A 26,378-nucleotide genomic window follows, 5' to 3' on the forward strand; every position below is an offset into this window, starting at 1 on the left:
GTGCACAGTTGTGCCATTGTGTATTGGTATTTTCAATACTCATCTTAAAGAGATCAATTCTCACCACCCTAAATTAGGCCCCAATCATATCCCGGTGCTAAACTGTTTGAGAACCACTTGGTCAGGGCAGAAGGAGGACATGTCACCTGGAGCTCTGTTGCCCATCGTGGCTGCAGCTCATCCACCGCAGGATTTGGTTCCAGTCAATGACATGCAACATGAAATGTACAGCATCCTTGAAGCTCCTTCTCAGTAGTTCTATCATTTCTCCACTCTGCAGATACTTTGATGGAGGGAGGGAGGCAGGCACTGGGCCCCCAGGGACCGGCTCCGGGAAAGGGGGTGCCCAGCAGTGCAGCCCGGGACTCCCCTGCAAGAGGCGCAGCGATTGGACGGGCACCATCCTATTTTGAGCCCCGGGCCCCAACTCCATCTTACTGGGGGCAGATGGCCAAGGACTGTTTCCCAGAGGAACACGTGTCCAAAGCAGCTGGATACAAACTGGGTTCTGTGTGACATTCCTGAGGGGTGTGCTGGGAAGTCCCTCTCTTGTCTGGCTCACAGCTTGTGGGCCCTGCATCACCACTTTGCATGGGGTCTGCATCCCCCCCCCCAACTCCATGGAGCTCAGGTTGGCAGACATTCTCCCCCCTCCCCTCTCTATTGCTTCAATTGGTAGTGTAGGCCCAGAGGGGTTGGCTGACTGAAGGCTCATCTTGTGAGCATCCGGCTGGGGGGGGGGATTTGAACCCCAGGGCTCCTTGGTTGACACCCCAACCCCTGCGCTGTCCTGTCCGAAGCTGATGCCACATGACAATCACCCATAAGGCTGGTTCTCTGCTCCCCTGCCCCGGGCCCACCACAAACAGTCAGGGAGGATTAAAAGTAGCTTCATCACACAAGATAGTATCAACATTGTACCTTCAACCTTAATAAGGCCATTTGCAAGAGCCACAACTAGCCAATTGTGGGGCAACCTCAGCAGGAAAAATGGCTTCACAGGAAAGGGTTACCTCCTCCCCTCTGTCCCCCCCTCCCCTGGGCTGCTTATTCTGAAAAAGAGGCTTTCCAGTTGGGAATGTGCCTCCTTAAAATTGCTTTCCTAGGAAGGTCTCATTTGGGCCCTACCCCATAAGAAAAGATGACTTCTAAAGTTCACACAATACAGTTAATAGTGAATAACTAAGGGCCCAATGCTATCCAACTTTCCAGCACCAATGCAGCCTGACATATGCGTCCAGCCCTCAACCCAGGCACCTGAGCTGATGGTTGTTGTTGACCCCACCGTCCCAAACTCACAGCAGTCCAGGGGCTTATGGGCCCAATTTAGTTCCTGGGTAAACAAGGCACCCAAGGGAAGCGACCTCCACCTAAGTGCCAGGCCTACAGATCTTAGCAGTTCTTCCATTTGTTGCCATCTCAAGGGGGCAAGACCTATCTCCAGACAGCAGTTCTTAGCCAGATAAGCCAAAACAAGTGCTGAATCTTGCTAGGACTGCCACCGGCCTGATTACCCACCTCCTCAGCTCAGGGACTCTGAGGACCTACAGTCTACACTGCATCTTGGCTCTGTAGATAGTCTACACTGCAACTCTGGGCTCCCTCTCCCTTAGGGGCCGAAGCCTCAAGGCTCTGGACTTCTGCAAGGCAAACCAGCTAGGCTGCATATCTCCCATTCCTTAGTTCTCAAGACCAAACACAAGACCAAACCAAAACTATATTTCTGGTTTATTACACAAAAGGAGAAAGTTACACATCGTCTAAAGGCAGTGGTTACATCACTAACAAGACACATCAGTTCTAAAACAAAGCAGCATTCTCAACTATACTGCTCCTGTCTCTCTTTATCTTTAATGTATCATACTTGATGCTACCCTGGTATGTGATGCATTTGGGAAGAGGTGACAGATCCATCCATTTAACAGGCTGCTCTGTATATGCTTTTAACAGTGCTAGTTGGGGGGGGCGGTTAACTCCCAAACAACTGTTGATAGCATTGTAGCCATTGAGGAATTATTTTTATGAGGAATTATTTTTAACCAGTAATTGGGTGGGAAAGTTGGGAGACTTCTTTATTTTATATAATTTTTTTAAACTTATACCTTATCCGAACTTTTGATTTTCTTATTTAGATTTGACTTTCTCGTATGGGGGGGCAGCGTTAAAAATGTTCCTGCTTGATGATGCCACTTCCAGCCAGGACAAAACTTCCATGATAATTACATCACTTCTAGTGAGTCCTGATAGATTGTTGTTCAAAAAGTGGGTCCTGGTGCTAACATGTTTGAGAACCACTAGGGAACCAGAGCAGAAGGAGGCCATGTCACCTAGAGTTCTGTTGCCCATCACGGCTGCAGCTCATTCACCGTAGGATTAGATTCCAGTGAAATAAATGGAATATGAAATGTACGGCATGCTTGTTGCTCCTTCTCACTTCTCAGTCTTTCTATCATTTCTCTACTGGGCAGATACTTTGATGTCTAGGGAGATGTAGGCTCACACTGAACATCTTTCCACACTCCAAATCATGATCTGGCTTCTCCCCATGTGAGCTCCCTGATGGAAAGTGAGGTGTTCACTCCGACCTAAGATCTTTTCACATGCCTAGCATTTATATGGTTCCACTCTGGTGTGAGTTCGCTTATGTTTAGTGAGGTCTCCCTGCTGACTGAAGCTCTTTCCACACTCTGGGCATTTATGCAGCTTCTGTCCTGTGTGAATTTTCTGATGTAAAGTGAAACTTCCACTGTGACTGAAGTTCCTTCCACACTCCAAGCATTCATACAGCTTCTCCCCTGTGTGAGTTCGTTCATGTGCTGTAAGATGATCCTGCCGTCTGAAACTCTTTCCACACTCCAAGCATTTATACGACTTCTCGCCTGTGTGAGTTTGATGATGTAAAGTGAGGTCTCCGCACTGACTGAAGCTCTTTCCACACTCCCAACATTTCTATGGCATTTCCCCTGTGTGAGTTCGTTGATGTCGATGGAGATTTCCGCTCCGACTGAAGCTCTTTCCACACTCCCAGCATTTATATGGCTTCTCTCCTGTGTGAATTCTCTGATGTGAAGTGAGACTTCCACTCTGACTGAAGCTCTTTCCACACTCCAAGCATTCATACGGCTTCTCCCCTGTGTGAGTTCGTTGATGTTTAGTGAGGTCTCCCTGTCGAATGAAGCTCGTTCCACACTCTGCGCATTCATAGTACTTCTCCCCTGTGTGAAATCTATGATGCTCAGTGAGGGCTTCACATGTACTGAAGACCTTACCACACACTGGGCATTTATACGGCTTCTCCCCTGTGTGAGTTCGTTCATGTGCTGTAAGATGATCCTGCCGTCTGAAGCTCTTTCCACACTCCGAGCATTTATACGGCTTCTCCCCTGTGTGAGTTTGATGATGTTTAGTGAGGTCTCCAGACCCACTGAAGCTCTTTCCACACTCACAGCATTTATACGGCTTGTCTCCTGTGTGAATTCTCTGATGTAAAGTGAGACTTCCGCTCCGACCGAAGCTCTTTCCACACTCCCAGCATTTATATGGCTTCTCTCCTGTGTGAATTCTCTGATGTAAAGTGAGACTTCCGCTCTGACTGAAGCTCTTTCCACACTCCAAGCATTTATACGGCTTCTCCCCGTGTGAGTTCGTTGATGTTTAGTGAGGTCTCCCTGTCGAATGAAGCTCGTTCCACACTCTGCGCATTCATAGTGCTTCTCCCCTGTGTGAAATCTATGATGTTCAGTGAGGGCTTCACATGTACTGAAGTCCTTACCACACACTGTGCATTTATACGGCTTCTCCCCTGTGTGAGTTCGTTGATGTAGACGGAGATTTCCGTTCTGACTGAAGCTCTTTCCACATTCCCAGCATTTATACGGCTTCTCCCCTGTGTGAGTCCGTTGATGTCTTGTGAGGGCTCCGTGTGCACTGAAGCTCCTTCTACACACTGAGCATTCATATGGCTTCTCCCCTGTGTGAGTTCGTTCATGTAGACGGAGGTGGTGATGCTGACTGAATCTCCTTCCACACTCTATGCATTCATAGGGCTTCTCCCCTGAGTGAGTTCGTTGATGTAAAATGAGACTTCCACTCTGACTGAAGCTCTTTCCACACTCCAAGCATTCATACGGCTTCTCCCCTGTGTGAGTTCGTTGATGTGTAGTGAGGTCTCCCTGTCGACTGAAGCTCTTTCCACACTCCCAGCATTTATACAGCCTGTCTCCTGTGTGAATTCTCTGATGTAAAGTGAGGTTTGCCCTCTGACGGAAGACCTTACCACACTCAGGGCATCTATACGGCTTCTCCTCTGTGTGAGTTCGTTGATGTCTAGTGAGTTGTCTGTGCCAAATGAAGCTCATTCCACACTCTGCGCATTCATAGGGCTTCTCCCCTGTGTGAAATCTTTGATGTACAGTGAGGCCTCCACATGTACTGAAGGCCTTACCACACTCTGGGCATTTATAGGGCTTCTCTCCTGTATGAATCCTCTGATGTACAGTGAGACTTCCACTCCAACTGAAGCTCTTTCCACACTCCAAGCATTCATACCACTTCTCCCCTATGTGAGTTCGTTGATGTATGCTCAGGTTTCGTCTGTGATTGAAGCTCATTCCACATTCTGAGCATCCATACGGCTTCTCCTCTGCTTGAGTTCTCTGAGGCGCAGGGGAGTATTTATGCTGAGAAGGAAAACAATGAGACTCCCCTTCCTCCTCTGCTTCTGTCCTCTGCTGTCCTCCCTCCTTACGCTGGGCTCTTTCCAATGCTCCATGTTCTTCTTTCGCATCCTCAGTTTCCCCCACATCATCTGGAGGGATGAAGATAGTAAACCAGTAAGAGGCAGAAAAGAAATGCCAACTCCTTCAGGAATCCAAGATAAAAGTGTTCTAATGAGGCTATCAGGGTCAAGAGGGAGACTGTCTGCAGTCACATGCAGTAGTGCCTAGTGGCTAGCACCCTCATTCCCTTCCTGCTTCCTTTTCTTTCCCGTTTGCACACACACCTGAATGGCACAACACCTTGGTTGATGGAATCTGCTGCCACCAGCCCAGGAGATCTGTCTAGCCAGAGGGACTCCCTGGGCAGAACCTCCCTCCTAGAAAAATCCTGAACCTCCGGAGTTCCTCTCAAAATCACTCTCAGGGTAGCACCCATAGAGCAAGGGAATGTGACTGCACTCCACTGCCCTTCCCATACCAGACAGACACAGGGTTCAAATACAAACAGTTGATTAAAGTGCAAACTAACTAAGGGGTGAACCAAAGGAGTGGAAAAGAAGATAGACAGGAGTTTGTCTTCCACCCACAACAAAAAAAATGAATTAAAACTGAGACAGGAAAAGTAGTATAGACACCTTTAAGGTGAAGAAATACACATTTAAGGTGTGCAGGAGACATGCGTCCATGTGCCCATGCGTGCACGTCTGAAGCTGACTGCCTGCCTGCCAGCCTGCACAGGCCTGAGCAGTAAAGTTGCCACTTGGGAACTGGTGGTCACAGTTCAGAACAGATCCACAGGCCAGGATGTTCACACTATTGACTGAGGCTACAATCCTGTGCACATTTGCCTGGGATCCGACCACAAGGAAACTTACCTCTGAGTAGATCCAAAGAGGATTTCATTACAAGCCCTGCCCCCCATTTCTCCCAGACACCTGTTTACTCCTTACATTCAAATGGAATTCCTGGCTCCCATTCAATATTCTGCTGGAAGAGCAAAAATGGCACCTTCTGACCACCAACACCTCTCAAAAGCTCTTGAGATTCAGAAAGACAAGTTTGACCAAACTCCAGAGTAAGCCCTACCAACTCCAGGATAGCTGAATTCTAACCTGCCTTGGAACAGCTGGGCCATATGCCTTGCACCGTATACAGCACAGGTTAGGAGGCCTGATGTCTACTTGGGTAACGGGAGGTTTGTTCCCTTGCACCAGTAAAAGCCACTGCCTGCCCAGTGTGGCTTCTCAGATCTGCACCAACAGAGTAGTTGACACAAATCCAGGAAGACCCGTGGAAAACCTGCGGGTGCAAGGAAGGACTTTAGGACACAGCAGAGGCCTCCTCTGCCAATCCTGCCCCACTGCCAGGTCTGTTCCAGTCCCTGTTCTGCCATCTCCCTACCGTATTACACCCTCTCCATGCCTCTGGAACACCCTCCTGCTGCCCTCTGCCAGCTCCTGCACCGCTCAGCGCTTTACCTTCCTGTTTCATTGGCTCTTTGCCACCACAGCCCCTTCAGGAATTAAGGTTCCCCTCATGTGGCACCAGAGCAAGTGCAATAATTCCATGGGTTCCAGTTGGAACTTACTGTTTTGTTTCAGAGCAGCCTTCAAGGTGCTCCTCAAGTCTTCCCTCAGTCGTCCTCTTGCAGGGAACAACTACCGGGATTTGTCCTGAGACTGGATTCCTCCACCTGGCTGAGGACCCCATCCTATCCCATTTTCCAGTGCCTGTGCAGCCATGCCCATGGAGCGTGTACTCCATCCTGTGGTGGGGACGCAGTCATGGAAGCATCCACAAGCTATGGGAACATTTCTTCCCTTACCTTGGGGCTGCGTTGAGGCTGCACTGATGCTAGAAAGTTGGATGGGATTGGGCCCTGATTCTCTTCTCACGTGTGCATGTGATGTGTAGTGGAAAAAGCACTCTAGGGAACAATGGGGTACTTCACTTCTGCCCCATCTGCCTGAGACTGCTCTGGTGACCCCTGTCTGGCCTCAAGGCCACTGCTGCTTCCATGCCTGGGCTTGTTTCACAGCGCTCTCTCCTCTCTGGGTGACCCACTGAACGAAGGTAGGTGAGCCTGGAATGGGCACTCTTTGGGCGCTGATCCAAATGAGGCAACACACCTGAGTCTGGTCACAACACATGAGTCAACTTGCTCCACAGTTGTGCCATTGTGTATTGGTATTCAATGGTAGCCAAACGCCTTGCCAATTCTCCCACTTTAAAGGCAAAATACACAAAGCTTTCAAGAAGAAGAAAAAGGCCTCACAGGCCAGGAACAGAGGCCATTGTGTTGGCTGGCAAGAGGCACAAACGGAGCAGCAGGGCCAGAAGTGATCCAAAGTGACTCTGAATTTTCAGGGGCTTCTGTCAAGCCAGGGAAAGAGGGAGCCTTACCTAGCGAGGCCACGTCCCCCACATTCGCCTCCATGACTTCCTGGGGAGATGTTCTTGGTCTGGATCCAGATGAGCCCACTCCTCCTCGGAGAAAGACACAGCCAACTCCTCCAAGGACATTGGACTCTGGAAGAAAAAGACATTTGTCTCTCAGGTAACTGAATCAGTCTTCAGTTCACCATTCCAAAGCCTGCTCTTCGTGATGAGAATGGCAGACTGTAGTGTCACCCCGGAAGTCCACATTTGGCCACGATTTCCATGAGGTAATCAAGTTCCCAGAGATCAAGTGCTGAGAGAAGATCAGGATCTTGCCCGTGGCCTGGCCTTGTGGAGATCCTCCCAGAAAGAACCAGGGGGACTCTCATTTAACCAGATGACATACAAGAGCTCTGCTGTTCTAATGGAGTGGATCTCTGGAAGCCTTCCAGGTAGGACTCTCCCTCCCTAAGCCCCACCTGGGAGGTATCCCTGATGCCACTGGGATTAGAGACACAGCCTGGTCAAGCAGAAGATATTTTTCTTCCCCTCAGTGACTATCTGATGGCCAGCCTGGGAAACCCTTGAGGAAGACATCACACCTGTCCAGAGAGGTGAGGATCCATTTGCTCTTTGGCCTCCTGTTCCCTTCCCCTTGGCTAAAAATCCTGTTTGTAGCTCCAGGACTTGCCCCCCCTTGTCTTGGGAGCAAAGAAAGCCACAGCACAGCTTTGCTGGAATGTCTACCTTGAAAGGGGAGAAGGTGGAGCTCAGAACCATCCCTGAGCCCCCTTTCAATCTGGATTCCTTTGTTGTAAGGTCAAAGGGTGCAACCCAATAATGCTAGTAACAGGAGTGAAGCTTGCAGGCTTGTTTATTCAATGGAATGGGATGGGCCCCCACAGGACTCCTGCCTCAAAGCATATGGGCGCCCAGAGCACTCTGGGTGTGCTCCTTTATACCTGAGGGGCACATTGCTTTGTGTGATGTCCATTGGATGGGTTACATTTTGCAGCATAGGAGTGGCCTTCCCTCAAGGCATGGAAAGTTACAGAGTTTCTGAATTCAGGTGGATTACACATCATGTTGCCATAATAGAGCAGGCTCATAACATAAGCCAAGGAAGCACATTCCATACCCTCTCAGTGCTCACCCCTGTTGGTATCTGTTACAACAATCCACACTAAGCAGATAAAAGCGGCATAAACACATTCTGAGGTCTCTTTTGCAAGCCTTTCTAGCTTCAGCTGAGTCAAGCAGCCAGCAGCCCAGGGCTCTCTTTTAGCCCATGACTCTTGTTGCTGTGGCCACTGCGGCCTCGGCCCTGGTCACCTGGCCTCACCTTGTCCAACCAGGTAGAGTCCTAGGACTGCTTCTCCAGTTCAACTCCTAGCCAGTGTGAAGAATAGATATTCCAGCCAATTTAAATTGATCAGAGCAAAGGCTACTGAAGCCTTTGCAAAGGCTGGTGGACTTCAGGAGGCACAGGAGAGAAGCCACAGCTTGGTTCACATCTCAGCTGAATATATTCCTGAGGCTCTGCCCCCCTCCCACTATGCGCCCAATGGCCTTCTGGTCCAGGACCCCAGCTAATCCCAAGCGCCTGGACAGCATACAGTCAGACCGCCCTCGCTTGCTTACATTCATTCAAATGAGATCCGCCCCTCAATCCCCCAAAGCCCCTCACTCTTATTCAGCTATTTTCAAACACTGTGACCTGGCACACTAGTGTGCCTCGAGTGTGCCACAAGCCTTTGGGGGAAGATAATTTATTAGTAGGGTCAATGGGGATGTGAGCCCCCCCTGGCAGCATAGTGTGCGTTGTCAATTGTCAAAAACCTGATGGTGTGCCTTGACAATTCTGATGCCTTGGCAGTGTGCCACGAGATGAAAAAGATTGAAAATTGCTGCTCAGGGAAGACTCCCTGCTCTCCCCCTGCTGGGAAGATGCTCAGCCCTCCCATCTGCCCTGCTTTTCCACTGCTCCAGATCCCCCCACATGTCGCCCCAGACTGATCCTCCCCCTCATCCAGGAGTCCCTGGGGGGGTCTCAGCGCAGCTCCTCCTGCAGTTCCCCCCAGGACGCCAGAGATGCCCTCATCAGCAATGGGCTCTGGGCGCCCCCGGGGAAGAGACTCTGCAGGCGGGCAGCAGCAGAGGAGGAAGAGGAAGAGCGGTGGGCAGGGGAGGGCGCTTGTAGGGAGGGAGGAAGACCCGGCCATCAGCCCTGCCTGCGTGGAGTGGGGTGATGCAAAGCCCTGCGGGAATGAGGGCGGGGGTCTCCTTGCCAGGGCCGGGGCGCGTCACTCACCCACTGCCCTCCCCCGGGTCTTCCCACACCCCATCCCTACCCCTCCAGCTGAGCCACTCCCCCCCACCTCAAGGCTGGCACCCGCTCCGAATACAATGGGATCGGGGCCCTATCCTCGGGAGGAAGGAAGGCAGCCGCACTGGGAGCCCAGTCTGTCCCCTGGACCTGTCTACTCAGAAGGAAGCCCAATTAGAGACAATACAGCTTACTCCCCGGAAAGTGCGACTAGGACTGCAACCTGAGAGTCCACTCCTATGCCTGTCTACTCAGAAGTCAGTCCCATTAGAGTCAGTGCAGCTTACTCCCAAGAAAGTGTGGCTAGAACTGCAGCCTGAGAGCCCAGGGACAGAGACCTGGGAAAGGAGAAGCCCAGGAGGACAGCCTGGGGGGGGGGGCTCCCCTGCCAGAGAGGCAGCTGCACCTGGAAGGCCTCTCCTCTTCCCTGGCAGCTTCTCCCCACTGATGACCAGTCACCTCCAGGCAGCCAGCCTTGGTGCCAGGGGAGCAGCCTCAGGGTTCCACCAGCAGCCCCAAGTGGCTCCTCCACCTGCCAACCCAGGTTTGGCCACCTCCTTCTGCTGCACCTTGAAACCACCCCTGAGATTCCCTGGAAGGTCCTTCTCCACCCTTGTGGCTTGACCTCATCTGAATGCCTCCAGGACTCAGGGCAGAGAGAGAAGGCTCCAGAGCTGACCTCAGAGGGCCTCTCCTTGTAATGGACTTCTCTCCTGTAGTGTTTATGCGAAATCGCTAGTTTTAGCCTTGGTATGTTGGCAATGAAGCAAAGCACACTTTGCACATGCGCAAGAGCAAACTCGGCTCGGCCTTGGTGACATGCTAATTCTGAAGCTCTGTAGCCTGTAAATAAGATGAGCTAGCCTTGAAGATGTTATGAAGAATCATATCTATGGAATGTGTTTGTGGTTAAGCTAGAGAACCGGCTGGTTACAGCCAGTGTGAATTTTAGCACCGTCTTGGAAATTTCCCCTATTACGTAGCTTTGTATCATGTGTTTTGAGACTTAATAAAAAGGTGGGTCAGGAGCCGGGGAGGGGGGGAGGACACTTCTCTCTTGATTTCACCCCATCCTGCTTCCGGCTGCACTCTCCCTGCATCAACCCTGAAGAATGAATGTGTGCTGTGTCTCCCATTGCTCTGACTATTTGCTGCTTCAGTTCTAACTTTCAAACTTCTGCTTTAGCACTCTCCCTCAGGCAACAAGATACAGTCTTGAGTGTCTCCCACCAAGCACCAAGGCCCCCAAAAGCCTTGGGTGCTCCCCAAAGCAGCATCTTGCGCTGCTACATCTGGCGCTCAGCACGTGGGGCCAAGAAAACAGCTTATCATGCTCTGCGAGGGTTAAGAGCTCATTTATCTTTCGAGATCCAAATGGTAAGCATAAGTACTTAGGTAAGTATTAAAATAGTACAAGCCTCCGGCTACACACTTTTCTATAAAGCTGAGCACCTTGTTTCCTTCTAAGAGGTCACAGACTTAATTTACCATCCAAACTTTTGCTCTGTAAACAGAGTTGCAAAGCAATTAGAAGAAATACCTTTGTTCTCTTATCTAAAACTGTGCTCCTCAGCCCAAGCCACCAGGGCAAGAGAAAAGCACTCCTCTGTGTTCCTCCAGGTGCTCTTAAAAGCCCTTTTCTGTCAGCTTGTATTTGTCTCCCCTCTGTACCAACTTAGTAAGAGTAAAAGAAAAGAACTCCACCAATAGGCAAATATGGGTAACAAACTATCACCAAATGGACAAAACCAAACTGAACCTCCACAGGAACAACAGTGCCCTCGGTATTCCAAGAGAAGCACTTTTAAACGCTGTGCTTTGCAGGTAGAACAAAAAGAACAGTTTAAAGAAATTCACCGTGCTTTTTCCCCTCCTCCTTTTTCTGCCTCAGTTCCATCAGAACAAGAGGAACCATGATTTATTTAGTTCCCTATGATTGGAAGCCCCTAACTACTGCACAAAATGCAGTATGGCTCCATAAGCGTCAACCACCTTAAAGGAAGGACCAAAAGAATTATTAGCAAGTTTTCCTTTAAAGTAAGTCTAACAGCCCAACCTTGTGTTAGCCTCCTTTTTTTGTGTATTAGTTTATCAGAATAAAAAACCATGATTTGCCCTGTGGTACAACGCCACAGGCAAGCCCTCAAAAAATAGTAAATTCCCCTTTATTTTGTGCCAAAAAAAAGGTACAGATTGCATTTAAAGATTTTGGCATCATTAATATATGCCAAAGATTTATAAAGTATAGTAAATAAATACCACCTTAAGAAAAATCTTATAGTAAGAAGTCCCTAAAGTAAATTTTAAGTTTTAACTCCTGCATAAAATGCAGGATAGCCCTGTAAATTTTAGTTATTTCAAAAGCCCAAAATATTGACAAAATTGCCTTAGAGCATGTCAAACAGCCCAAAGCATATTAAATAATTAAATTTGATGTAATTGTAATATTTAAGAGCAACAATTGCCACAATTGTTAAAAACATATCAATTAGATATGTTCCAATAAAACTATTGTTTGACCACTTTAAGAAAGGTCAAAATCCTGCAAAAAAGACACCCAAATACATATTCTTGAGTGGTTTTAATTTTCCATCCAACCTCACAAAGAATATGTTGCCCTATTAAAAAGCCATCCTCAAAATTTTAGGCTTGTCTTAGTAACACAGGCAAATTTCCCTTTAAGTTAGTCACGCCCTTTTTTTATTAATTAGCTAAGATATTAGTCAAACCAATAATTATAAAAAAAACTAAATGTAATTATTAGCCAACAGCAATTTTAAGTTTGGCATATGTTATCATATTGCCACGTAAGTTTAGAAAAAAGAAGCCAATAAGAAAACACACCATTTTATAAGTTTATAAATGTTTGCCCAAAAATAGCAGCAGCACTGCTTTTTTAGTTTTGTCCAGTGCCTTTAAGAAAACAGTCTCATTTCCCAATTAAAGATGAAAAAAGCATCATAACCACGGTCATTAGTAAAAAGATTTTATAAAACACCAACAATTAATAGTAAGCTATGAAATGCTACGCAAACCATAGCCATTGTTTTTCAGTGTTTTTTATTCCACGCCCTTTAAGACAGCAACCACCAGCCATTTTAAGTTTAGTAAGTTTCCAAAAAAAATTTCCAAACCCCTTTTTTCCCCATAAGTTGAAGTTGTTGTAACAGTTTTTAAATTTTATAGCACCTTTAAGTTTATATATTTTTCAAGACTGCAACTATTAATTATTATATTCATTAGCAGCAGTCATTATATCATTTAAAGTCATAAGTTATTAAGTTTTTTTTTATTTCATAACGTGTTTTGAAGCCACACCCCAGTCTAGTGGCCTTAAAACCTCTTTAAATGTTCATTTTTCTATGTTAAAGAAACATAGCATCTTTCATTATCAATGAAAATAGCACTCTATATATTAGAGGTGCCAACAAATAACCAAAAACCCCATATTAACTTCCCAATAAGTTAAATGCCCAGGCAAGTTTAAGGAAAAAAAAAAGGCACACCTGGACTGAATATTCTTGGGGGAAAAAATAGGCTTTCCAGTTAACAATTTGTGTGTTTAAAATGCTTTCCTATTTATTTGAAAATTATTAACATATATACATATACAAGCACATAAACTGTCTAAAAGTAAAAAATAAAGCAGGTACGAAGCTGTATATCATGTTCACTTCTATCCCTCCCCCATTCCATACTTCAAATCACCCTAAAACATTGCGCTTGCCCTGCATGCTGGCAGCCAAAGATCACCCATGCTGGAGAATGGGGAGAAAGAAGCCCCTCTGTTGAGCTGAAAGGCTCACTGGACTGAGAGGAGGACAAAGAGCACCAGTCGAAATGCATCAGAAGCTTCACTGGTTTCAGATCTGCATCAAAGCTGGACTGCAACACCATACAGCCAACTAGGGTCATTCCCCTCAAACTGCTGCCCCCTACAAGGAATGCATTTAGCTGAGCGCATTACAGGGACTTGTGTGGTTCAGGATATTCCAATCCCAAGACATCCACACAAGGCCATATGATGGTAGACATCTGAACGTGGCCTGCTTTCTGGGTAAGTAGTACGCTAATGAGATGCAGTGCTGAAGTTGCATATAATAGGAGGAGGGAAACAACATGGTTTAAATTCTGGGAGCCGGCCCATCCATGAGACAGACTGAGACAGATGCCTCAGGTATATTAGGGAAGGGGCCAACTCTGCCTCCTTGTCATTCTCCACCACTCCTTGGATTTCACAAGGAAGAGGGGGATGGAGTAGAAAGAGGGGTAGAAAGGGGTTACAGTGGTTACAGTTTTTCCCCATTATCTGCATAAACGCCCCCAAGAACGGAAGGCGTTTACCCAAGCGATGCAATGTCATCCCACCTGAGCAGTTATTTGGCAGATCTAGAGGCACCCCAGCTGCAGACAGAGTTTGCCCATGTAGGCAGGGAAATTTAGAAACTCTTTCCCACATGTTATTACATTGCACACCATACCAAGATCTTCGTATATGCTACTTAGCACCAGTCTTGGCCACTATCTGGGGTTGGGATGACCAGAACAAAATTACATAAGAACTTAAGAACATAAGAACAGCCCCACTGGATCAGGCCATAGGCCCATCTAGTCCAGCTTCCTGTATCTCACAGCGGCCCACCAAATGCCCCAGGGAGCACACCAGATAACAAGAGACCTCATTCTGGTGCCCTCCCTTGCATCTGGCATAGCCCATTTCTAAAATCAGGAGTTTGTACATGAACATCATGGCTTGTAACCCGTAATGGATTTTTCCTCCAGAAACTTGTCCAATCCCCTTTTAAACGCATCCAGGCCAGACACCATCACCACATCCTGTGGCAAGAAGTTCCAAAGACCAACCACACGCATAGTAAAGAAATATTTTCTTTTGTCTGTTCTAACTCTCCCGACACTCAATTTTAGCAAATGTCCCCTGGTTCTGGTGTTATGTGAGAGTGTAAAGAGCATCTCTCTATCCACTCTGTCCATCCCCTGCATAATTTTGTATGTCTCAATCATGTCCCCCCTCAGGCGTCTCTTTTCTAGGCTGAAGAGGCCCAAATGCCGTAGCCTTTCCTCATAAGGAAGGTGCCCCAGCCCTGTAATCATCTTAGTCTCTCTCTTTTGCACCTTTTCCATTTCCACTATGTCTTTTTTGAGATGCGGCGACCAGAACTGGACACAATACTCCAGGTGTAGCCTTACCATCGATTTGTACAATGGCATTATAATATTAGCCGTTTTGTTCTCAATACCTTTCCTAATGATCCCAAGCATAGAATTGGCCTTCTTCACTGCCGCCGCACACTGGGTCGAAACTTTCATCGACCTGTCCACCACCAACCCAAGATCTCTCTCCTCATCAGTCACAGACAGCTCAGAACCCATCAGCCTATATCTAAAGTTTTGATTTTTTTGCCTCAATGTGCATGACTTTGGTATCAGTAGCCTTTGGTGAGGGACCATTTCGAACGCCTTCTAAAAGTCCAGATATATAATGTCCACGGGTTCTCCCACATCCACATGCCTGTTAATCTTTTCAAAGAATTCTATAAGGTTCGTGAGGCAAGACTTACCCTTACAGAAGCCATGCTGACTCTCCCTCTGCAAGGCCTGTTCGTCTATGTGTTTTGAGATTCTATCTTTGATGAGGCATTCCACCATCTTATCTGGTATAGATGTTAGGCTGACCGGCCTATAGTTTCACGGGTCCCCCCTCTTTCCCTTTTTAAAGATAGGCGTGACATTTGCTATCCTCCAATCTTCTGGCACCGTGGCCATTTTGAGGGACAAGTTGCATATTTTAGTCAAGAGATCAGCAACTTCATTCTTCAATTCCTTAATAACTCTTGGGTGGATGCCATCAGGGCCCGGTGACTTATTGATCTTTAATTTATCAATGAAGTCTGAAACTATTTATTTATCAATGAGGTCTGAAAGCCTATATGTAAAGTTTTGATTTTTTTTGCCCCAATGTACATACATACATACATACATACATACATACATACTTGGCAGGGTTAATGAAGAGCTTTCTGGGGAGGAGGGGGGGCCAAATAAATAATGCCAGATGCAGGGGAGGGCACCAGGATGAGGTCTCTTGTTGTCTGGTGTGCTCCCTGGGGCATTTGGTGGGCCGCTGTGAGATACAGGAAGCTGGACTAGATGGGCCTATGGCCTGATCCAGTGGGGCTGTTCTTATGTTCTTAATAAATATCATTATTAAGAGACATACATGCCTAGTCAGGGCCTATTAATCCAAGGATTTTTTATCTGTGGATTTGTCTCAACAACAAGGTGGGGGGGGGGGACTGACAGTCACACACCCTTTTGACTCCTTCGTCCTGCGATGGTGTCTCCCTCCAGGTGTCTGGAGCCCTGGAAGAGGTTATTATTAAAGATCAATAAGTCACCGGGCCCTGATGGCATCCACCCAAGGGTTATTAAGGAATTGAAGAATGAAGTTGCAGATCTCTTGACTAAGGTATGCAACTTGTCCCTCAAAACGGCCACGGTGCCAGAAGATTGGAGGATAGCAAATGTCACGCCTATTGTTAAAAAGGGAAAGAGGGGGGACCCGGGAAACTATAGGCCGGTCAGCCTAACATCCATACCGGGTAAGATGATGGAATGCCTCATCAAAGATAGGATCTCAAAACACATAGACGAACAGGCCTTGCTGAGGGAGAGTCAGCATGGCTTCTGTAAGGGTAAGTCTTGCCTCACAAACCTTATAGAATTCTTTGAAAAGGTCAACAGGCATGTGGATGCGGGAGAACCCGTGGACATTATATATCTGGACTTTCAGAAGGCGTTTGACACGGTCCCTCACCAAAGGCTACTGAAAAAACTCCACAGTCAGGGAATTAGAGGACAGGTCCTCTCCTGGATTGAGAACTGGTTGGAGGCCAGGAAGCAGAGAGTGGGTGTCAATGGGCAATTTTCACAATGGAGAGAGGTGAAAAGCGGTGTGCCCCAAGGATCTGTCCTGGGACCGGTGCTTTTCAACCTCTTCATAAATGACCTGGAGACAGGGTTGAGCAGTGAAGTGGCTAAGTTTGCAGACGACACCAAACTTTTCCGAGTGGTAAAGACCAGAAGTGATTGTGAGGAGCAACAGAAGGATCTCTCCAGACTGGCAGAATGGGCAGCAAAATGGCAGATGCGCTTCAATGTCAGTAAGTGTAAAGTCATGCACATTGGGGCAAAAAATCAAAACTTTAGATATAGGCTGATGGGTTCTGAGCTGTCTGTGACAGATCAGGAGAGAGATCTTGGGGTGGTGGTGGACAGGTCGATGAAAGTGTCGACCCAATGTGCGGCGGCAGTGAAGAAGGCCAATTCTATGCTTGGGATCATTAGGAAGGGTATTGAGAACAAAACGGTTAGTATTATAATGCCGTTGTACAAATCGATGGTAAGGCCACACCTGGAGTATTGTGTCCAGTTGTGGTCGCCGCATCTCAAAAAAGACATAGTGGAAATGGAAAAGGTGCAAAAGAGAGCGACTAAGATGATTACGGGGCTGGGGCACCTTCCTTATGAGGAAAGGCTACGGCGTTTGGGCCTCTTCAGCCTAGAAAAGAGACGCTTGAGGGGGGACATGATTGAGACATACAAAATTATGCAGGGGATGGACAGAGTGGATAGGGAGATGCTCTTTACACTCTCACATAATACCAGAACCAGGGGACATCCACTAAAATTGAGTGTTGGGCGGGTTAGGACAGACAAAAGAAAATATTTGTTTACTCAGCGCGTGGTCGGTCTGTGGAACTCCTTGCCACAGGATGTGGTGCTGGCGTCTAGCCTAGACGCCTTTAAAAGGGGATTGGACGAGTTTCTGGAGGAAAAATCCATTATGGGGTACAAGCCATGATGTGTATGCGCAACCTCCTGATTTTAGGAATGGGTTAAGTTAGAATGCCAGATGTAGGGGAGGGCACCAGGATGAGGTCTCTTGTTATCTGGTGTGCTCCCTGGGGCATTTGGTGGGCCGCTGTGAGATACAGGAAGCTGGATTAGAGGGGCCTATGGCCTGATCCAGTGGGGCTGTTCTTATGTTCTTATGTTCTTAGGTTCCCCTTGCAAGGAACAGTAAAGTTCCTGGAGCCACTGAGCCTGCAAAGAGGTTGAAGTGGGGAAGGGGGGGGAAAAATCTCTGTATCCAGAACACCAGCAGTAAGGTGGAGATGGGGGTGGAGCTCTCTCACTCACTCACTCTCTCACACACACACACACACACACACACACACACACACGTGTGTGGTAGCAACAGAGGGGACTGCTTTAAAAAAAACCAGGGATTGCTTGCCCAATTAACCCCCCCCCCCCGATGATGCAGCAAGGTGAGGTGAGAGCCGGACTACGAGTCCCAGAATACTCCGGGGCAGAGGAGCTTCCATTATGGTGGCGGGGAGGGCTGCGAGAGCGGAAGCAGCAAAGAGGAGGAGGACCTGCAGCGCTGTTGGGAGGAAAGGGAGGAAGATGCTTCATGAGGTTCCCCATGTTGCCTTCAGGCGGGGTTTATGGTGCAGGTTCCATTTGATGTGGGTCACTCAATACAGGCACAGAAGCACCGGGAATGATGCTCCAGGTCCACATGCTGACATGTTCTGGGCGGGGCTGGAGACCTGCCTCCCTTTGTCCCTCAGGAGCCTTCAGGAAGGAAGAAAAAGGCTCCTGGGGGGCCCAAGTGGAGAGCTCCCCCCCCACAGCCCTTTGGCGTTCCCATCAGGGCTTCTCCCCCCCCTCCCGTGCCCCCTGGGTCTCAGGGCTGGGGGTTCAGTCACAGGCCACCAGGAACTGCCTGGGGGACTCCAGTCCTGCACTGGGGCAGGAGGGGGGTCCCTGCAAGGAAGCCTCTGGAGGCCTCTGGCTCTGTGCCAGCGTGAGTGGCAGAAGAAAGTCAGGAGAGGGATCGGGACCGGGGATCAGGTCCTGCCCCCAAAGCCCTCTTCCTGCTCCGAAGAGGGTCCCGCCCCCCAGCCTGGGCTTCCTCCAGCTCGCAGACAAAGACCAGGGAGGGCTGCACGTGGGGGCTGCGGGTGCAGGGAAGATGCTCCCCTCCGCAGCACCCACCCTGGTCTCTCCTTGCCCAAGCCAGGCACTTCCCCGGCCCCCCACCACGTGGGAAGGGAAGGGGCGCTGATCACTCCTGGCTGCCTCCCCTGACCGAGATCCCCCCATTCACAGCAGCGGGGACCCTCCCCCCTTGCGCGCAGCCGCAGCCCCTCCGCCCCCCCCCCAGCAGGGGGAGATGCTGCCCCTTACCTTTGTGGGCCACGAACCCCCAAGCGCCCGGAAACCTTGGAGCAGCCGGCAGCGGAGCAGAGGAGGGACGGGGGCGGAGGGAGGGGAGGGGAGGGGCCTGCGCGCAGGGAGGGACAAGACCCGGCCAGGGCAGTCCTACTTGCTGCGGATCGGGCACTCCGGAGGCGAAGCATCTCCCAGCCTGGTCAGGGCCCCTGCAGCACCCGGGGGGGCTTCACCCCCTTCCGTACCCTGGGCCCCTCCCGGGGCTGTCCAGTCCAGCTGCCCCCCCCCTCCGGATCGTCGGACGAGGACCTTCCTTGGGACGAGACTGGCGCCCTCTACTAGTCCCATCAGGATCAGGGCCCCTCTCCTCGGGAGGGAGGCACCGGGTCCCCAGGGACAGGCTCCGGGAAAGGGGGTGCCCAGCAGCGCAGCCCGAGACTCCCCTGCAAGAGGCGCAGCGCTTGGAGGGGCACCAACCCGTTTTGAGCCCAGGGCCCCAACTCCTTCTTATTGGGGGCAGATGGCCAAGGACTGTTTCCCAGAGGAACACATGTCCAAAGCAGCTGGATACAAACTGGGTTCTGTGGGACCTTCCTGAGGGGTGTGCTGGGAAGTCCCTCTCTTGTCTGGCTCCCAGCTTGTGGGCCCTGCATCACCACTTTGCATGGGCCCTGCACCCCCGCCCCCCAACTCCATGGAGCTCAGCTTGGCAGACATTCTCCCCCCTCCCCTCTCTACTGCTTCAATTGGTAGTGTAGGCCCAGAGGGGTTGGCTGACTGAAGGCTCATCTTGTGAGCATCCTGCTTGGGGGGGGGGGGGATTTGAACCCCAGGGCTCCTTGGTTGACACCCCAACCCCTGCACTGTCCTGTCTGAAGTGGATGCCACATGACAATCACCCAGAACGTTGGTGCTCTGCTCCCCTGCCCCAGGCCCACCACAAACAGTCAGGGAGGATTAAAAGTAGCTTCATCACACAAGATAGTATCAACATTGTACCTTCAACCTTAATAAGGCTGTTTGCAAGAGCCACAACTAGCCAATTGTGGGGCAACCTCAGCAGGAAAAATGGCTTCACAGGAAAGGGTTTCCTCCTCCCCTCTGTCTCTCCCTCCCCTGGGCTGCTTATTCTGAAAAAAGAGGCTTTCCAGTTGGGAATGTGCCTCCTTAAAATTGCTTTCCTAGGAAGGTCTCATTTGGGCCCAACCCCATAAGAAAAGATGACTTCTAAAGTTCTCACACTATGGTTAATGGTGAATAACTAAGGGCCCAATGCTATCCAACCTTCCAGCAGCAATGCAGCCTGACATATGCGTCCAGCCCTCAACCCAGCCACCTGAGCCGATGGATGTTGTTGACCCGCACTGTCCCAAACTCACAGTGGTCCAGGGGCTTATGGGCCCAATTTAGTTCCTGGGTAAACAGTGCACCCCAGGGAAGTGACGTCAGCTTAAGTGCCAGGCCTACGGATCTCAGCAGTTCTTCCATTTGATGAAATCTCAAGGGGGCAAGACTTATCTGCAGACAGTAGTTCTTAGCCAGATAAAAGGAAACAATTGCTGAATCTTGGTACAATGGCCACTGGCCTGATTACCCGCCCCCTCAGCTCAGGGACTCCGAGGACCTACAGGCTACACTGCATCTTGCACTCTCTCAGCTCCCTCTCCCTCTCCCTTAAGAGGGAGTCCCTCAAGGCTCTGGACTTCTGCAAGACAAACCAGCTAGGCTGCATATCTAGCTCCATTCCTTAGTTCTCAAGACCAAACACAAGACCAAACCAAAACTATATTTCTGGTTTATTACACAAAAGGAGAAGTTTACACATCCTCAAAAGGCAGTGATTGCATCACTTACCAGCCACATCAGTTCTAAAACAAAGCAGCATTCTCAACTACACTGCTCCTATCTCTCTTTACCTTTAATGTGTCACACTTGATGGTATGTGATGCATTTGGGGAAATGTGACAGATCCATCCATTTAACAGGCTGCTCTGTATATGCTTTTAACAGTGCTATTGGGGGGGGGGGGCTTAACTCCCAAATAACTTTTGATAGGATTGTAGCCATTGGGATGTTTGGGGAAAGTTGGGAGGCTTCTTCTGTATTTTATTTAATTTTTTAAAACTTATTCCGAACTTTTAATATCCTTACTTAGATTTCCGTTTCAGTTCAGTTTCAGTTTCAGTACCTTTATTGGCATACAGTTAAGAAATCATTAAACACTTTCATACAACTAAAAGTTCGTTTACTTACAACATACCAACTTGCAATTAACTCCCAGAATTTAGAGACTTCAAAGAAATGGGGGCACGCTTCAAATTAGACGCCACAATTTGTGAGATAAATGTGGCTATCTGAAAAATGGTGTTAGGATCAGTGGAAGCTAATAAGGCTTGCAATATAACAGAATCCTCCAAGAAAAAATTGAGATCCGAAGGTAGTGGTTATTCGCTGGTCCGAAGGTAGTGGGTTATTTCAATTGATTGTTCACAGTCAGTACTTAGATTTGATTTTGTCATGGGGGGGGGGGGTTAAAAATTTTCCTGCTTGATGATGTCACTTCTAGCCATAACAAATCTTCCCTGTTAATTACATCAGTTCTGGTGAGTCCTGATACTGTTGTTCTAAAAAGTGGGACCCGGTGCTAAAATGTTTGAGAACCACTTGGTCAGGGCAGAAGGAGGACATATCACCTGGAGCTCTGTTGCCCATCACGGCTGCAGCTCATCCACCGCAGGATTTGGCTCCAGTCAACAACATGCAATATGAAATGTACAGCATCCTTGATGCTCCTTCTCAGTAGTTCTATCATTTCTCCACTCTGTGGATACTTTGATGTCTAGGGAGATATAGGCTCACACTGAACATCTTTCCACACTCCAAGCACTGATCGCCATGTGAGCTCTCCGAAGGAAAGTGAGGTGCTCTCTCCACCCTAGCAGAGAGATTTTACCCTAGGAGGGCTTCTCCCCTGTGTGAGTTCGTTCATGTTTAGAAAGCTATCCACTACCACTGAAGCTACCTTGTGTGAATTCTCTGATGTACAGTAAGGCTTCTACTCTGCCTGAAATACTTTCCACACTCCAAGCATTTATATGGCATTTCCCCTGTGTGAGTTCGTTGATGTTTAGTGAGGTCTCCCTGCTGACTGAAGCTCTTTCCACACTCCAAGCATTTATATGCCTTCTCCCCTGTGTGTCTCCTCTGATGTGTAGTGAGTCTGCTGTTATCAATGAAGCTCCTTCCACATTCTAAGCATTTAAATGGCTTCTCCTCTATATGTATTCGTTGATGTACACGGAGGTGTCCATGCTGACCGAAAGTCTTTCCACACTCCAAGCATTTATATGGCTTCTCTCCTGTGTGAATTCTCTGATGTAAAGTGAGGTTTCCGCTTTGACTGAAGCTCTTTCCACACTCCCAGCATTTATACGGCTTCTCTCCTGTGTGAATTCTCTGATGTAAAGTGAGGTTTCCACTTTGACTGAAGCTCTTTCCACACTCCCAGCATTTATATGGTTTCTCCCCTGTGTGAGTTTGTTGATGTTTAGTGAGGTCTCCCTGCTGAATGAAGCTCGTTCCACACTCTGCGCATTCATAGGGCTTTTCCCCCGTGTGAAATCGTTGATGTAGACGGAGATTTCCGCTCCGACTGAAGCTCTTTCCACACTCCAAGCATTCATAGGGCTTCTCTCCTGTGTGAATTCTCTGATGCAAAGTTAGATTTCCACTCCGAGTGAAGCTCTTTCCACACTCTGCACATTCATATGGCTTCTCCCCTGTGTGAATTCTCTGATGTAAAGTGAGACTTCCATTCCGACTGAAGTTCTTTCCACACTCCAAGCATTCATAGGGCTTCTCCCCTGTGTGAATTCTCTGATGTAAAGTGAGACTTCCACTGTGACTGAAGACCTTTCCACACTCCAAGCATTCATAGGGCTTCTCTCCTGTGTGAATTCTCTGATGTAAAGTGAGACTTCTACTGTGACTGAAGCTCTTTCCACACTCCAAGCATTCATAGGGCTTCTCTCCTGTGTGAATTCTCTGATGTAAAGTGAGACTTCCACTGTGACTGAAGCTCTTTCCACACTCCAAGCATTCATAGGGCTTCTCCCCTGTGTGAGTTCGTTGATGTTCGCTCAGGGTTTGTCTGTGACTGAAGCTCTTTCCACATTCTGAGCATTCATATGGCTTCTCCCCTGTGTGAATTCTCTGATGTAAAGTGAGACTTCTACTGTGACTGAAGCTCTTTCCACACTCCAAGCATTCATAAGGCTTCTCCCCTGTGTGAATTCTCTGATGTTTAGCGAGATTTCCACTGTGACTGAAGCTCTTTCCACACACCAAGCATTCATACGGTTTCTCCCCTGTGTGAGTTCGTTGATGTGCAGTGAGGTGTACACTCTGACTGAATCTCTTTCCACACTCCAAGCATTCATAGGGCTTCTCCCCTGTGTGAGTTCGTTGATGTATGCTCAGGATTCGTCTGTGATTGAAGCTCTTTCCACATTCTGAGCATTCATACGGCTTCTCCTCTGCTTGAGTTCTCCGAGGTGCAGGGGAGTATTTAGGCCGTGAAGGAAACCACTGAGACTCCCCTTCCTCCTCTGCTTCTGTCCTCTGCTGTCCTCCCTCCTTTTGCTGGGCTCTTTCCAATGCTCCATGTTCTTCTCTCACATCCTCAGTTTCCCCCACATCATCTGGAGGGATGAAGATAGTAAACCAGTAAGAGGCAGAAAAGAAATGCCAACTCTTTCAGTAACCCAAGATAAAAGTGTTCTGATGAACTATCAGGGTCAAGAGGGAGGCTGGCAGCAAGGACATGCAGTAGTGCCTAGTGGCTAGTACCCTCATTCCCTTTCTGCTTCCTTTTCTTTCCCATTTGCACACACACCTGAATAGGGCAACACCTTCCTCAGTTGAATCTGCTGCCACCAGCCCAGGAGATCTGTCTAGCCAGAGGGAGGAGCCAGAACCTCCTCCTAGAAAAATACTGAACCTCCGGAGTTCCTCTCAAAATCACTCTCAGGGCAGCACCCGCAGAGCAAGGGAATGTGACTGCACTCCACTGCCCTTCCCGTACCAGACAGACGCAGGGTTCAAATACAAACAGTTGATTAAAGTACAAACTAACTAAGGGGTGAACCAAAGCAGTGGAAAAGAAGATAGCAGCAGTTTGTCTTCCCCCAACAACAAAAAAATGTATTAAAACTGAGGCAGGAGAAGTAGTATAGACACCTTTAAGGTGATGAAATACATATTTAAGGTGTGCAGGAGACATGCGTCCATGTGCCCATGCGCGCACGTCTGAAGCTGCCTGCCTACCTGCCATGAAAAAGCACAGGCCTGAGCAGTAAAGTTGCCACTTGGGAACTGGTGGTCACAGTTCAGAATAGATCCACAGGCCAGGATGTTCACACTATTGACTGAGGCTACAATCCTGTGCACTTTTGCCTGGGATCCGGCCACAAGGAGACTTACCTCTGAGTAGATCCAAATAGGATTTCTTTATAAGCCCTGCCCCCCATTTCTCCCAGACACCTGCTTACTCCTGACATTCAAATGGAGTTTGATCTGGGCTCTGATCTGAGTTGGGCTCACACCTCAGGGAACACACCTGAGTCTGGTCACAACACATGAGTCAACTTGCTCTACAGTTGTGCCATTGTGTATTGGTATTTAATGGCAGTCAGACGCCCTGCCAATTCTCCCACTTTTAAGGCAGGATGCACAAAGCTTTCAAGAAGAAGAAAAAGGCCTCACAGGCCAGAAACAGAGGCCATTGCGTTGTCTGGCAAGAGGCACAAATGGAACAGCAGTGCCATAAGTGATCCAAAGTGACTCTGAACTGTCAGGGGCTTCTGTCAACCCAGGGAAAGAGGGAGCCTTACCTAGCGAAGCCACGTCCCCCACATTCGCCTCCATGACTTTCTGGGGAGATGTTCTTGGTCTGGATCCAAATGAGCCCACTTCTCTTCGGAGAAAGACACAGCCAACTCCTCAAAGGACACCAGACTCTGGAAGAAGAAGACACTTGTCTCCCTCAGGTAACTGAATCACCCTTCAACTCACCATTTCAAAGCATGCTCCCAGTGATGAGAATGGCAGACTGTAGCATCACCCCAGAAGTCCGCCTTGCCTTGCCTTGTGGGGATCCTCCAGAAAAGTACAAGGGGGCCACTCCTTTAACCAAATGGCACAAAAGAGCTTTGTTGTTTTCATGGAGTGGGGCTCTGGAAGGCTTCCAGGTAGGAGTCTCCCTCCCTAAGCCCCACCTGGGAGGTATCCCTGATGCCCCTGGGATTAGAGACACAGCCAGGTCAAGCAGAAGGTATTTTTCTTCCACTCAGTGACTATCTGATGGCAAGCCTGAAAAACCCTTGAGGAAGGGATCATACCTGTCCAGACAGGTGAAGATCAGTTTGTTCTTTGGCCTCCTGCTCCCTCCTGCTTGGCTAAAAATCCTGTTTGTATCTCCAGGCCTTGCCCCGCTTGTCTTGGGAGCAAAGAAAGTCACAGCCACAGCAATGGCCTTGAAAGGGAGAGAAGGTGGAGCTCAGACCCAACCTGAGTCCCCTTTCAATCTGGATTCCTTTGTTGCAAGGTCAAAGGGCGCAACTCAATAATGCTGGGAACCAGGAGTGAAGCTTGCAGGCTGGTTCATTCAGTGGAATGGGATGGGCCCCCACAGGACTCCTGCCTCAAAGCATATTAGAGCCCAGAGCACTCTGGGTGTGCTCCTTTATACCTGGGGGATACATTGCTTTGTGCAATGTCCATTGGATGCGTTACATTTTGCGGCATACGTGTGGCCTTCCCTCAAGGCATGGAAAGTTACAAAGTTTCTGAATTCAGGTGGATTACACATCATGTTGCCATAATAGAACAGGCTCATAACATAAGCCAAAGAACATATCTGATGGCATATCTATACATGCGAAGAAGCACCAGGAATGATGCTCCATGTCCACATGCTGACATGTTCTGGGCAGGGCTGGAAACCTGCCTCCCTCTGTGCATTCTGGAGCATGTTCTTCTCTCTGGAGCATTCAGGAAGGAAAGGCTAATGGGGGGGAGATCTCTACTTGATCTCTCCCCCAGCCCCCCTGCCCAGTGGCGCCCCCATCAGGGTTTCTCCCCAGTGCCCCCTGGGTCTCAGGGCTGGGGATTCACAGTCACAGGCTTGGGGGACTCCAGTCCTGCACTGGGCAGGTGGGGGGGGTCCCTGCAAGGAAGCCTCTGGAGGCCTCTGGACAGCAGCGGGTCTTTCCTTGCAGGGAGGCGGACATACATCGATGCTGGTGGAAGGATCGGGATCGGGCCCTGCGCCCCTCCGAAGCCTCTCCTGCCAGCCCTTCCCTCCCTCACTCCCGCGCTGTCTCCGGACCAGCCGGAATATAAGGGGAGGGTCTGCGCGTGGGTGTTAGAGGGGCTGACCGGTGGGAGGGGGAACCGCTCTGCCCCCCTGCCCTGCATCTCCTGCTGCCTCCACTGGCCCAGATCCCCCCACATGCCTACCCCAGACCAATCCCCCCAGGTCAGCAGCCCCTCCGGTGTTGTCAGCGCAGACCCTCCTCCAGCCCCCCCCCCAGACGCCAGAGATGCCACCAGCTTACCCAGGCTCTGGGCGTCCCCTCCCCGGGAGGAGACTCTGCGGGCGGGCAGCAGACGAGGAGGAAGAGGAGGAGCGGCGG

General features: G+C 49.2%; 1 pseudogene; it reads right to left on the minus strand.

The window, feature by feature from the left end:
• Nucleotides 1-2,604: 2,604 nt before the first annotated feature.
• On the minus strand, nucleotides 2,605-26,378 carry LOC136663636 (zinc finger protein 721-like; annotated as a pseudogene).

The sequence above is a fragment of the Tiliqua scincoides genome, chromosome 13, assembly GCF_035046505.1.
Source record: "Tiliqua scincoides isolate rTilSci1 chromosome 13, rTilSci1.hap2, whole genome shotgun sequence".
In the NCBI taxonomy this organism is placed as follows: domain Eukaryota; kingdom Metazoa; phylum Chordata; class Lepidosauria; order Squamata; family Scincidae; genus Tiliqua; species Tiliqua scincoides.